The sequence below is a fragment of the Palaemon carinicauda genome, chromosome 22, assembly GCF_036898095.1.
Source record: "Palaemon carinicauda isolate YSFRI2023 chromosome 22, ASM3689809v2, whole genome shotgun sequence".
Taxonomy (NCBI): domain Eukaryota; kingdom Metazoa; phylum Arthropoda; class Malacostraca; order Decapoda; family Palaemonidae; genus Palaemon; species Palaemon carinicauda.
In genome coordinates this window covers 27720524-27733731 of record NC_090746.1, presented here as the reverse complement: position 1 = coordinate 27733731, position 13208 = coordinate 27720524, and the positions used below count along the sequence as shown (strand labels likewise).

The following is a 13208-nucleotide window of genomic DNA, read 5'->3' as shown; positions in this document are numbered from 1 at the left end:
TAGTCTAGGTAAGAATTCTCCCTCATGTATGGATCTTTGGAACCAACCATTGACATTACCCAATCCCACCTCGCCGGGGGGTATAGGGATACAGCAAGTACTATTTCTATACCAGGTTACACAAGGGAAATGGTTTTACCTGCGGATAGGTGAGTTCAGCTTGCAGAGAACCGTAGGTGCTGTTCCCAAATGAAGGGGAAGATGAAAGAAAGAAAGCCAGTCATTCCTAACATGCAACCCAAACTAATCCTGAGTAACCTTTGCCCTCAACCATCTGCTACTTGTCTGTCAAGGAACCTGAGGTATTTAAACCACTTGTTATGCAGCCACCACCGGGCCAGTGGAGAACGTCTCCATGTTCCTGTGGGTCACGTCTTGCAGGTTGTGGGCAGTGAAGGTAGTTAGACGCCTCCACACGCTGCTTATAAGACCTGCATCACAGAGTAGTTTCTCTTGAACGCTAGGGACTTCCTAATGCTATGAGCTCTGGGTCATCTAACTGGAGAAAGATCAGGATGCAGTGAAAGGTCTATGATCATGTGAATCCAATCAGAGATGGTATTCTTTGTGATCCTCCTCTTGATCTTCCCCGTGCTAACGAAGAGTGCCGACACTCGGGGGCAAGCTGCTGTAGTTCTTTTGAGATAATACCTCAAACTCCTCACTGGGCAAAGTAGCAGTTGATCTTGGTCATTGGTTACAGAATGAAGACTCCCATTCTTGAAGGACCCGAATCTAGGATCTGCTACTCACGGATTTTGAGTCTTAGCAATGAACTCGGGGACGAAGCCAAGTGTTAACCTCCCCCATCCCCTTGAATGGGCGACATCGTAGGAAAGACCATGAAGTTTGTTAATTCTCTTGGCTGATGCCAAGGCGAATAGGAACAATGTCTTCAAAGTAAGGTGGTGATCTGTTGACTGGCGTAATGGTTCATAGGGAGCACCCTTCAATGACTGATGGACTCGTAGCATGTTCCATGAAGGAGGTCTAACTTCCATCTGGGGCAAGTAAGCTCATAACTCCATATGATTAGAGACAATTCCAACAAAGAGGAAATGTCAACTCATTTCAGTCTAAAGGCTAAGTGGTAGCCTTTTACCGCTGAGACCAAAAGAAGATTTTCCTCCCAAAGGTAAACAAGGAACTCCGCTATTGTTGGACTTGTGGCATCGAGGGGAGGGATACCCACTCCACGACACCAACCACAAAAGACTGAAGCCGAAGATCTTTGCAGGTATCCAGACATCCTCTTTGCAACTTGTTGCAAAAAGACTTTCTGAGAAAGGAGGTGCTGGATAGTCTCTTCAGGTGTGAAGTCGAGATAAGCTACAGCTCTGTGAAAGATGTTCACATTTGGCTGTTTGAGTAGATCGTGTCGTGGAGGGAGTTCTCTCGGGATCTCTGTCAGGAGTTGCAGAATGTCCAGGAAACATTCTGTGTGATGCCATAGCATTGCTATCAGTGTTATAGAGAGGTTCTTGGATCCTCTGGTCTTGTTCAGTAATCTTCTCATCAGAAAGAATGGGGGAAATGCGTAAACGTCGATGTTCCCCTTCCGTTGTTGGAATGCATCTGTCAGAGAGGTTGAGGATCCAGGATGGGAACAATAAAGTAGGAGCCTGAAGTTCAGGGCCGTCGCGAACAGAGCCACAATTGGTGAACCCCACAAAGTCAGGACTTTGTTGGCTACTAAATGATTCAAAGACCACTCGAAGCCTACTATCTGTGACGCTAATGGTTCATAGGGAGCACCCTTCAATGAATGATGGACGCGAAGCATGTTTCATGAAGAAGGTCTAACTTCCGATTGGGGCAGGTAAGCTCATAACTCCACATGAGGAGAGACAATTCCAACGCAGAGGAAATGTCAACTCGTTTCAGTCTAAACGATAAGCGGTAGTCTTTCACCGCCGAGACCAAGAGAAGATTTTCCTCCTAAAGGTAAACGAGGAACTCCGCTATTATTGGACTAGTGGCATCAAGGGGAGAGATACCCACTCCATGTCACCAACCACAGAAGACTAAAGCCAAAGATCTTCGCAGGTATACAGACATCCTCTTTGCAACCCTTTGCAAAAAGCCTTTCTGAGAGAGGAGGTGCTGGATAGTCTCTTCAGGCGTGAAGTCGAAGATAAGCTACAGCTCTGTGAAAGATGTTCACATGTGGCTGTTTGAGTAGATCGTGTCGTGGAGGGAGTTCTCTCGGGATCTCTGTCAGGAGTTGCAGAATGTCCAGGAATCATTCTGTGTGATGCCATAGCTGAGCTATGAGTGTCATTGAGAGGTTCTTGGATCCTCTGGTCTTGTTCAGTACTCTTCTCATCAGAAAGAACGGGGGAAATGCGTACGTCAATGTTCTCTCACTGTTGTTGGAATGCATCTTATCAGAGAGGTTGAGGATCCAGGATGGGAACAATACAGTAGGAGCCTGAAGTTCAGGCCTGTCGCGAACAGATCCACAATTGGCGAACCGCACAAAGTCAGGACTTTGATGGCTACTAGATGATTCAAAGACCACTCGAAGCCTACTATCTGTGACGCTGTGCTCAATCCACGAGCACGTTCTGTTTGCCTGATATGAAGTGGGGTGATAGGGACACTGAGTTGTCTTCTGCTCTTCTTAGCATCTCCACTGCTAGATGGTATAGGAGCTGCGAAAAAGTACAGCCTGGTTTTTTATGTAAGCCCCCCCCTCTCTCTCTCTCTCTCTCTCTCTCTCTCTCTCTCTCTCTCTCTCTCTCTCTCTCTCTCTCTCTCTCTCTCTCTCTCTCATAAATGAAGTCTTTGTTTCTTTGCTAAGTCTCTATTGAGGCTTTATAATCAAGCACCACAGAGCTAAAAACTATAAAATATCGCACATCAGGAACATGGATGAAACTCCGGTTAACGTTATACGATTCAACTCACAGTACAAGTAAATAAAATATGAGAGAAGCATTTCAAGTAAACTATTGGAATTAATCGGCTAATTTGAAAATGATAGATCAAGTAATAATTGTTTTCTTGTAGTAGTAAATATGAAATATCCTTTGGTAGCATTCCTTAATAACAAGGGATTTTTTGGGTTCAGGCCATGTCGTCCTGATGGATTGATTGATTGATTGATTTAAAGTTTTCAGGCATCCTGACATCTGAGGTCATTGACACCGATCGTCCTGATGGAAGGTTCCTTGAAGTAGCTTCCTAGGGTATATTTTACTACAGTGATATTCCCAGAGAATTTAACTTAAGATCTCCAGAATTCTAACTCCTGGCGTGAATATCCTTAAAGTTTCCTTTTAGGATATCGCACAATATCAGGGGACTTATTCTTGACACACCCCATAGCAATCTTCACCCCGCATAGCGTTTACGCTTTGAGGGGGAAAAGTGGCAAAATAAAAGAGGAGCCGTTATAAAATTCTCCTTCCTCCTTACTGTTTGAGTACTCAGATGGCACCATAATCGTTGGCCATCTTTATTCCTTTTTCTGTAGAGCTTCAGCTCGGTGGATTTTCCCAGTGCTCTCTCGTTATAGGATTTATCATGCAATCTCCAGCTTCTGCCTCTGGAAAGTTGAGTATTTGGTTCATATGCTGTATAAATTTAGCTCTGGCCGTAAAGTAAAAAATTAATTTGAATTAAACTAATTTTCTGGCAGAGCTATTGCCTAGACCTGAGGCGCCGTCGTTCGTAACGCATGAGTTATTTAGTTAGCCAGAACGTCTTTCCCGGTATAATAGCTTAAATAAAAATAATTAGCTATTTAGTCTTCATTGCTAGGAATTAATTTTATTATGCCGATAGTATTCACATTAGTTTCGGCAAATTGGTAGCCGATCTTGTTTACGCTAGACTTCCTAGCCTAGGCGTTATAGTTTACTCTCTTGCATGATATAATAAGTGTTTCTGGTGCTATTAAATTTAAATGAAAACAATAGGCAATTTATACATGTAAGATATATGGATTGCATATAAAATTTCCTCTTCTAAGATAGTATACAAGAGAGCTTCGATGAGTTAGGTAGTCGATCTCACTGTCGCTAGGCTAGTAGCCTAGTGGCTTTAGTATACTTTCATACAATCTCCCCGGTTACCCTCATATAAAGGGTAATCCCTCCCTCCCTCTGAGTGTAGCCTATAGCTACAATCCTAGTTGATCTTGCCTCGAATTGTCATTCAGGCAAGGTTAGGCTAGGGTTTTTCTGCCCCTTCACCTAGCTACTGATGGTGAGCTTTGGGTTTGGGTCAGAACCTCTGAGTACTTGTCGTGTGCCGGCAACTGTCGACAGGGTGAATGTACTCCTCTGTCGGATCTTGTTAGTTGGCATATAATTGAGGGTGGCGGCTAGATGATTGCCGGCCCCCTTACTGTATTGGCAGACCCTAGGCTGGGGAATGTATTCTGCGTCCGCCTAGGATGACGCCGATACTGAAACAGAGCTTCCTCTTGGTATGGTAGGGCCGACATGCTGCCGGCTCCTCTCACACCTTATACAGGACCCTTTCCCCTCCCCATTCTGTCCTTTAGTGATGGCCTAGCCATCACATCCCTGTGGCCGTAGTCCTACAATCTCGACGTTTGCCGGCAGGCTGTAGGGCCGGCTTGGGCTTCTACCTGTATGGCCTAGTTGTATAGCTTCCCTATCGGACATGGAGCTCCGGGATAGCTGTATCGGCAGGTCTAGCTGCCGGACCCATTTGCTTTAGAGTGTTCTTCAGTCCTCCCTTGGGCTGCCATTCACATCCTATGACCGGCAAATACCGGCACGGAGGTGGATGGGTGGAAGCTTGATTATCCTATATTCTCCCCTTCCATTAGAACCTTCCTTCCGGAGGAAGGAAGTGATACAGTGCTCTTACATCACCCTTCTCTCCTTGCTTTCTCTCTCTCTCTCTCTACTGGCTAGTGCCGCCAGCTACTAACCCAACTGGCGACTGCCGGCCACTAACCTTGCCGGCAAGATGCTTGTGGTCCGACAGCCGTTAATTCACTGTCACATCTGATTTTGCCGGCGAGAGCTGGCCGAGTCTGGTATACTGGCCACTACCCTGTCACATTGAATGCTGGCTGGGATAGTGTGCTGACAGCCAGTTACCTGCCGGTGTCCAGCAAGCCCCTGGCAATCCGGTGGGCCGCCGGCCATAAAAATTATCAATATTGTGTCAGTTGAATTGCATGCCGGCAGCAACTACGGTATATGTATATACAGTAGCCCGTACATCTGTAGTATAGAGTATACTGCAGACAGAAAACTATGGTATAAAAGTATACAGTAGTTAAATTTTCCAACATACTCTGTGTGTCCAGGCTCAGTCTATCGTTAAAACCTTTTAAGATTGGGAAAGGAATTCCCTTTCTTTATACTGATAGATGATCAGTTATTTATGACCCTCATTATTAATCCTTTTGGAAGTGGGTGGTGTTTACACTACTCTATCCTTATAGGCTAGACCAGTGGTTCTTAACCTGTGTTCGATCGAACCCCAGGGGTTCGGTGAAGCAGTCTCAGGGGTTCGGCGGAGGCATCAGCAAATGTAAGATTGATTTGCAATAAGGATTCATTATGTTTTTGTGTGAGGTTCATTTGTTGATTTTGTTCCTTGAACACAGTGATTCTGTGTGCAAATGATGCATGGTTCATATTGTGCATTAATACAATATATACCTATGTCTTGAATTTGAAATATATGCTGGTATATTTAGGTGTAACTTTCTTTTTATTTTTCTATTTATTTAATTTACCTATATGATATATATATATATATATATATATATATATATATATATATATATATATATATATATTTCCAACTATGAAGGGTTCGATGAGTGTACATATGACACTTGCGGGGTTCAGTACCTCCGACAAGGTTAAGAATCAATGGGCTAGACTTTTCCACCGGGCCTCCTGAGGAGGAGCAATTGGCTGGGCGGGAAACACACGTATGTGTCTTAACTATTTCATTTCTAGCTTACCTATCCTAAGCTATATGCAATAAAGTAAAATGGAAAATATTATTATAATATTTATTAGTATCTAGTGAGATAGACTACGTTATACTCATTTTATTTTCCTCTCTTTACAGGAGGACCATGTGAAGTGCAACAGCGTCTTCTGCAACGTGCGCGGAAGGTCAAGAGGAGGAGTCAACGTTGGCTCTAGAGACGGAGGAGGTGAAGTCGAAACAGTCTCTATTTCGTCAGTTCCTGCCCCAGAACCCGTGCCCTCTACGTCCTCCGCTCCTCAACCCGAAAGGTCGGACAACACCCTGTCTGCCATCAAAGCTATGATAGAGATGTTCGAGAAGAAGAGCGAACAAAGGGAAGCTGCGTTCAGGAAGGAGATTCTTCAGCTGACAGCGACCCGTGGATCTCAAAGTAGACTCAACGTAAAGGATCTTCCCTCGTGTTCCAAGGTGAACCCATGGAGGCATGCCGAGTACATGCCGATTACAAACAGTAAGAACTTTATTTCAGAGAAGCTGGGAGCTGTCCTTATCGAGGACATTGAGTTCTGGCCCAGCTTTGAGTCCTATCCAGACTGCTTCGTTCGTCTAAGGGTGGAATCTGTATCCAAGGAGGAGACAGAGACCAAGGAGGAGACAGAGTGCTTGACCATACGAAGGCTCAGGCTTTGTTAGCCAGCAGTTTGAAGGACAGGGGCTTCACCAATTCGAAGGTGCCGGCCCTGAGCAAGAAACATCCCTCTTTTCTTGCTCCAGCAACTATGGCCTTCCCCTTTGCGGAAAAAGGGTTTAAGGCGGTGATTAAGGCAGTGGAAGCTGGGAAACCATGCCCTACACTGGAGGAGTGTAGGCTCCTTTCCCTAGCCTTGCCAACGGATCACAAGGACTGAAAGGATATTCAGCTTACCTTCTCAGTTGGGAAGTTAGAGGCTGATATCGCTGGACGTCAGTTCAGCGAAAACCTCCCCAAGTTGTCAAGTTTCTCCTGCGCAGAGAACATGATACAAAGGAGAGGCTTGCTGCCTCTCTGTCCCTCCAGGTGTCCATGGAGGCAATGGCCAGTGAACAGAGATCTCCGGATATGTTCATGGTCATGGCCAAAACACATTTGGCAACCCTAACTAAAGACTTCTACAACTTTGTTAGGGCAAGAAGGGCTTGTAGAGAGTTCGTGTTTGCCTCGGCTGCGGTCAAACACGAGCCCAGGAAGTTGATATCTTCCAATATCTGGGGGAAAGACCTATTCCCAAACTATTTAGTCAAAGAAATAGTCGACAAGGCCGCCATGGAGAATAGAAATCTTCTCCAGAAGTGGGGCATGTCGGCTAAGAGGAAGTCTTCTCTGGATGAGGGTCCCCAACCGAAGAGGAAGACAAAGAGGCCAAGAGTGCCATCTCGCCCTGCTAGATATCAACAACTTCCTGTGACCGCGGTGCCACAAATGGTGGCACAGCCCCAACCCACCTACCAGATGGTACCCCAGCAGGTGGTGACTCAGTCACCAGCCTTTACTCCGTCTATGAGAGGCAGACCACCACCTTTCGTCCTAAAGGTAGGGGGTCAGGTAGAGATTCCTCTAGACATCCTTTGAGAGGAAGAGGGGGCAGGGGAGCACACGGTCGAGGAGGCAAGCCCTCCGGAAACCAGAAGCAATGAGATGCTTCTGGTAGGAGAAAGACTCCTACTCTTCCGGGATCGTTGGACCTTCGATCCCTGGGCCCACAGCCTAATCAAGAACGGACTAGGTTGGAGCTGGAAGACAGCTCCAACATCATTTCCTCAGTTCTTCCAACACTCCACCCCCGTTCTGGAAGAATATACCCGAGAGCTCTCGAGCAAACGGGTGATAAAGAGGGCAAAGTCCATCAAATTCCAAGGAAGGCTTTTTTGTGTTCCCAGGATGGACTCCGACAAACTCAGAGTAGTCATTCTGGATTTGTCGCAACTCAACAAGTTTATCGAGAACGATAAGTTCAAGATGCTAACCCTTCAAGACATAAGGGCCGTGTTGCCCAAAAGGGCATGCACAGTCTCCATAGACATGGCAGATGCCTATTGGCACATTCCGATCAATCGCCAACTCTCCTCCTACCTAGGATTCAGGCTACAAAGAAGAAAGTACGCTTTCAGAGCCATGCCCTTCGGACTAAACATAGCCCCAAGGATCTTCACGAAGCTTGCAGAAGCAGTCGTTCAACAACTACGCCTATAAGGCATCCAGGTGGTATCCTATCTGGACGATTGGCTGGTGTGGGCAGCATCTGAGTCGAAATGCATGCAAGTATCCAAGAAAGTGATCCAGTTCCTGGAACATCTAGGATTCAAGATCAACACCAAAAATTCTCTATTATCTCCAGCTCAGAAATTCCAATGGCTAGGCATACATTGGGACTTAGTCACATCGTCTCTCCATTCCATTAAAGAAGAGGAGAGAGATAGCTGGATCTGTCAAGATACTTCTAAAACCCGACAGGATTTCAAGACGCCAACAGGAGAGAGTGCTGGGCTCCCTTCAGTTTGCATCAGTGACAGACCCAGCGTTAAGAGCGCAGCTGAAAGATGCATCAGGAGTCTGGAGAAGATACGCATCAAACGCTCGAAGAGATCTAAGAAGACCAATACCGATTCGGCTACGATCACTTCTCCTGCCATGGTCGGAGGCCAGAAACTTCAAGAGGTCAACACCTCTGCAACCGCCTCCACCCTCAGTCATCATCCACATGGATGCATCATTGGAAGGATGGGGAGGTCACTCTCATCAACGTAGAGTTCAAGGAACTTGGTCCCCTTTATTCAAGACCTTCCATATCAACATTTTGGAGGCCATGGCAGTCTTCCTCACACTGAAGGAATTATCCCCTCGCCCTTCAGTCCACATAAGACTGATTCTGGACAGCGAGGTGGTAATGAGATGTCTGAATCGTCAAGGCTCGAGATCGCCTCAACTCAACCAAGTGATGTTGGCCATCTTTCACTTAGCGGAAAAGGAGAGATGGCACTTGTCAGCAATTCACCTTCAGGGGTTCCGCAATGTGACAGCGGACGCTCTATCCAGGATAACTCCAATTGAGTCAGAATGGTTCCTAGACGCAAGATCATTCTCCTTCATCTTACATCAAGTCCCGGAACTGCAGATCGACCTCTTTGCAACGAGCGACAACAAGAAACTTCCTCGATACGTGGCCCCGTACGAGGACCCTCTAGCGGAAGCAGTGGATGCCATGTCCCTCGACTGGAACAAATGAACCAGGGTTTACCTGTTCCCTCCACCCAACCTGCTGATGAAGGTCCTCAACAAGCTGAGATCTTTTCAAGGAACAGCAGCCCTAGTGGCAACCAAGTGGCCCCGGAGCAACTGGTTCCCTTTAATTTTGGAATTACAGCCGAGGCTGATTCCCCTGCCGGACCCAGTTCTGTCTCATTACAGAAAACCCAAGACCTTCATCTCATGATTTTCTCTCCCTAGCATTAAAGAAAAGGTTTGGGATCTCGAAAGAAAGTATAGACTTCTTAGAGGAATATAAGTCAAAATCTACCAAAAGGCAATACGAGTCATCTTGGAAGAAGTGGGTGGCCTTTGTCAAGGCAAGAAATCCAAAGGAAATCTCGATGGATTTCTGCTTGTCTTTCTTTATTCACCTTCGTGAACAAGGTTTAGCAGCCAACACGATAACTACGTGTAAATCTGCCTTAACTAGGCCTTTGCTTTATGCTTTCCAAGTAGACTTGTCAAATGAGATTTTTAACAAAATCCCTAAGGCCTGTACCAGGTTCAGGCCTGCAGCACCTCCAAGGCCCATCTCATGGTCTTTGTATAAGGTACTACACTTTGCATCAAGTTTGGACAACGATACTTGGTCTTTGAAAGATTTGACTCAAAAAGTTATTTTCTTGTTTGCTCTAGCCTCAGGGGCTAGAGTTAGTGAGATTGTGACCTTGTCTAGGGAAGAAGGCCATATCCAGTTTGCTGAAACGGGAGAGCTAAATCTCTTTCCCGACCCAACGTTTCTCGCCAAGAATGAGCTACCCACTAAGAGGTGGGGTCCCTGGAGAATCTGCCCTCTGAAGGAAGATGTCTCGCTGTGTCCAGTGGAGAGTCTAAAGGTCTATCTTCGCAGAACTTCAGACTTCAGGGGAGGACAGCTCTTTAAAGGAGAAACATCGGGCTCAAACTTATCCCTGAAACAACTAAAGGCGAAGATCACCTACTTCACCCGCAGAGCGGATCCTGACAGTACACCCACAGGTCATGATCCTAGGAAAATTGCTTCTTCGTTAAATTTTTTCCAGCTTATGGATTTCGAGAGCCAGGAGTTAGTATTCTGGAGACCTAAAGGTAAATTCTCTGGGAATATCACTGTAGTCAAATACACCCTAGGAAGCTACTTATAGGAACCTTCCATCAGGACGACATGGGTATCTCGCCCAAAAATAGATTTTTCGCTTCGCTCAAAATCCGTTTCATGCCCCCGCGGCCGCAGGGGGCTACTGTTTGTTTTATTATTTTATTCAGTAAGCCAAATGTGGTTTCACATAAGAAATGGTAATAAAAAGAGAGCACATATCTTAAACCTTTTTATAACATTGTGACACCCCTTGGGTACTGTAAATATTTTAAAAACTTAAGTATAGAGCTGTATCTAATACAATATCAGTGTGAGTATCATTGAAAAAAACAAAATGCTTATTAATTCAGATTTTATTTTATATTAGAAGGTATTAGTGAAATAATGTACATCATATCAAATGCAGTGAAAAGGTTTGTACTTTTGAATTTGCCATAGATTTTCTAAATACAGTACAGCATAGTACAGATGAAGGTGGAAAGGCTGATGGAAAGCAGTGGCGGAATACAAAGAAAAGGGTCTTTTTGTAATGTTTTTATTTCAAGGGGTATTTTCAACTACATTTTCTGGGAAGTTTTCAAATCATTCCCTTTTTCAAGAAATGTTTTAAGTCTACATTTGCCCTGGGATGATTCTCAACACACCTTTTCAAGGGGATCTTGTAGTGCTAACTGTATATCCAGTGAATGTTTCAGCCTGTCATGTTTTTCAAGGTAAATTTTTCATCTATTCTCTTCAGGGATGGTTTTAAAGCTATTCATTTTGAAGGAATGTTTTCAATTCATTCTTTCCTTGTAATTTTTCAAGCATTTTAAATGGGAAATTTGCAATGTAACTTTCTCCCAAGCCCAGTGCAACTTTGCCCTGTTCTAAGGGGTTAAAGGAGCAAGGAAGACGGCTTTTGACCAGATACCTGGCTCTAACAGCTCACTTTGAGCAGGTTCACCCTCAAAACTCCTTCCACCTCCTTTCGTTCAGCAGAGGGGTTACTATGAGGTGTCAGATGAGCCTCTTCCAGCCCTACCACTAGATCCATCAATAGAGGCCTTTTCAAAAGGAGTCTCCTAAAATAGATTTTCAGGCCTCCCGGTCACCTTATCAGCAGCAGATATTGTACCTGAACATGGAGAAAGTAGCAAAGTATGCCATGCAGGATAATTCATGGCTGGAGCTATGGTTGTGGTCAGTGGAACACCTCATCAGGACCAAAGATTGGTCCAAGGGCTTCACAAGGAAGTCAATGGAAACCTTTCTTTTGTTGGGGACCCGGACCATTAAGTGTCTCTCCCACCAGGTTGTCAACCTGTGGGCAAATGTAATACTCAAAAGAAGGGACTCGATAATTGAAAAGATCCATTGACAAGTCCTCAAGGCAGAAGTGACTAAGCTAAGGAATTCTATGCTAGACGGCCCCTCTTTTTTCAGGTTGGAAGACGTCGAGCAGGCGGCAGAACGTTGGAGGAAGTTCAACTAGGGTCATGACATCGTGGTCCTACGTAACAGTGCCCCCTCTGAAGAATCCACAGACAACCAGGCCACAGACAAATAGGACAGCAGGATCCTCAAAGAATGTGTTGAAAAAGCCCTTTCCTGCCAGAGACCAGAGGGGATCTAAGTACACCCTGGGAGGAAAAGGTAGAAGAGGTAGTGGCCGAAGCCACTCCCACTAGGATGGTTGATCCTCCCACTAGCCCACCAGAGGGGGGAAGCCTACAACACCACTGACAATGTTGGTTTTAGCACGGGGCCAAGCCCTAGACAGTCTCTGTGATTCGTTCAGGATATCGCATCCTGTTCACTCAATCTCTCCCTTCACTGACTCGGGATCCAGATGCATCGAGCTCCTATGCGAAGGGATTTGCAAAAGAGCTGGCCCTTCAGGCCGAAGTCCAGATCATGTTGGAGAAGGGTGCTCTCAAGGAGGTCCTCGACGGGTCCCCAGGCATCTTCTGTCAACTCTTTTTTTGTGATAAAAGTGTCTGGAGGCTGGAGACCCATCATCGATCTCTCCGCTCTGAACACGTTTGTTCGACAAACACTGTTTAGCATAGAGATGGCAGACACTGTCAGATAAGGGGTATGACTACAGGACTTCATGTGTACACTGGATCTCAAGGACAAATACTTCCATATCCCAGTCCATCTGTCTTTAGGGAGTATCCAAGGATTATCCACAACAACTGGCAATACCAGTTCAAGGTGCTGTGCTTCGGTCTTTCGACACTTCCTCAAGCCTTCACAAGAGTTTTCGGCCTATGTTCAACATGGGCCCACAGGATCGGCATCAGTCTCCCAAGATAACTCGACGATTGGCTGATCCTAGCACACTTGATGGCAACCTTTCTCCGGGACCAAAACAGACTCCTCACAATTTGCCAAGCTCTGGGGATTGTGGTGAATCTATAGAAGTCATCCCTGCTTCCCTCTCAAAGACTGGTATACCTGAGACTGATGATCGATACTAACCTGCAGAAAGTTTTCCCATCAGAAGACAGAATCCAGAGGCTGAGGAAGGTGCTAAGCCCTTTCCTCCAAGATGCCCTCCTATCCCAGTTGTGGTTACGTCCTGGCCCGTCTAGTGGTCAACGGCAGCCTCCGAATTTGATCTCTTCAGTGGTGGCTAAACTCCAGGTAGGTTCATCATGATGACTCCCTGGATATGTTGGCCCCCATGGGACCCGAGCAGCACACGGACCTGATGTGGAGGGTGACAGACGAGAATTTCCGCTGAGGGGTTGGCCTTCTTGTCCCTCCCCGGATTGCTCTATTCAGATACATCAAAAGAAGGGTGGGGCCACACGGCCTCTGGGCTATGGTCCGAGTCCGAAAGGTACCAGCACATACTGTAAATCTCTTATAGATTAGGGCAGCCTTTCTAGCCCTCCAGCAGTTCCAGCGGTTCCTGGTGGG

The 13208-nt window shown here is 45.9% G+C and overlaps 1 protein-coding gene across 8 annotated transcripts in view; it reads left to right on the top strand.

Annotated features, from left to right (window-relative positions):
• LOC137616382 (RNA-binding region-containing protein 3-like) overlaps nt 1-13208 on the top strand; it is a 370102-nt gene that overhangs the window by 294573 nt on the left and 62321 nt on the right. The window lies entirely within an intron of this gene.